We start from the raw sequence: 1832 nt of genomic DNA, 5'->3' as shown, positions 1-1832 counted from the left end.
GCAGAGGATGACAGAAATGTCCCCCCAACAATCTAAGGGACTGCTTTGTGACTCACCTATATGGGTCTATGAAAGTCTCAAACAGCATCTCTAAAACTACCACTTTAGGCACCACTGAATTTGTTGCAGCCTGTAGCCCAAGTGGCAGAACAGCTTGCATGGCTGCCCATACTCGATGTAGAGCCTTCTTTTGTTCTGTATCCCACTCAAAACAAAGAGTTTCCAGTCACATAAATGGGAAGGGGTGGCACACCTAGATGAAGAATATGATGCCACCCCAAATCCGAAGAGGCCCACTAGGCGTTATGACTCTTTTTTGGTGGAGAGAGAGGCCAGATGCCACAAAATTATCTTTAACCTTAGAAAGAATATCTCTATATGCCGTACAGCACTAAACCTCTAGAAATTTCACTAGTGTAGAAGTTCCCTGAATCTTTGTTGGACTTATTTCCCATCTTCTGAATGTCAATATCTTTCTTACCAATAAATTCAGAGTAGTTGCTACATTGTGTTCACTAGGTCTAGTCAGCACAATGTCATCAATGTGACTGAACAGTGTAATGTCCATGGAAGGGAAAGGTGACCAAGGTCCCTGGAGACTAAATTGCAACATAGGGCTAGAGAGTAGATATGCCCCTGAAGTAGGACAGAGAAGTTATATTGGTGGCCTTGCTCATTGAAAGCATTACTGCTTCTGGTGGTCTCTAACAACGAGTATCAAGGAAAAGCACTTGCAAAATCAATAGCTACTTATCAGAGGGTATGTTAATTTGCTCAAGCAATAAAACCACATCTAATACAGCAGATACAATTGAGGTCACCACCTGGTTAAGTTTGTGATAATCCATGATCATCCTCCCACCTGTTTTCTGTATAAGCCAAGTCGGTGCATTGAAGGAAGATGTGGGAAATCACTACCTCTGTGTCCTTCAAGTCACTGACAATGGCACTAATCTCTGCAGTCACTCCAGGAAAATGGTATTTGTGTATTATTTTCATAGAAGTCTTCCACTTGGCCTTTTTTTTTTTTTTTTTTTAACCCTAATAGCTTTCATCCCACTTGTCGGGAACAAATGTGGATATTCTGCCGTATTCTGAGTGAGTCTATTCCAATTATGCATTCTGAAACTGGGTAAATGACCACAGGATGGGTTTGGGGGCCTATTCTACCCAGTGTAAAATGAACCCAAGCTAAAACTCCTTGGATCACCTACCCTTCATAAGCTTGTACTCTTGACTTGTGGACTTCAGTAAAGTTTGAGGTCTCCTGGAATTAGTGTCAGCTCAGAGTCAGTGTCCAGAAATCCGTGAAAGGTCTGATTATTTCCTTTTACCCAGTACATAGTCACCCTGGTCACCACAGGTCCCTCTGAGGAGGGTTTGGAGGAAGAGTAACTGCATGAATTTTTGACACTCTCTTTCATTAATTTTTGAAAGACCTTAAGACCTTCAACTGACTAGATGAGGCCGTCTCTATTACAGAGGTTAATATGCTTAAAGTCAGTTGATTTTAGATGCTAACCATACCTGCAACATATCTTCACAGTAGCATCTCGATCATCGGTTGATTAAATAACTGAGTACGATAGCCTAGCCAGGCTGACAAATAAAACGATGAGCATAGGCTCAACCTCTATCCTTCTAATCAGTATAATCAAGTTAGCTAAGGAAGGCATCCATAATACCTTATGAGATTCTTGGTACCTCTCTGCCCAGCTGTCAGGCTTAGATAAACTGAAGGTATTATTTACTCTGCCCTAGGAAGTTAATTCCAAACAGGTATTCCCAAACCAATGGACACATTCTGAAGTTATTTGTTAAGTTTAAACCTC

This window comes from Sus scrofa, unplaced genomic scaffold, assembly GCF_000003025.6.
Source record: "Sus scrofa isolate TJ Tabasco breed Duroc unplaced genomic scaffold, Sscrofa11.1 Contig2473, whole genome shotgun sequence".
In the NCBI taxonomy this organism is placed as follows: Eukaryota; Metazoa; Chordata; class Mammalia; order Artiodactyla; family Suidae; genus Sus; species Sus scrofa.
This window is presented reverse-complemented; position numbering follows the sequence as displayed.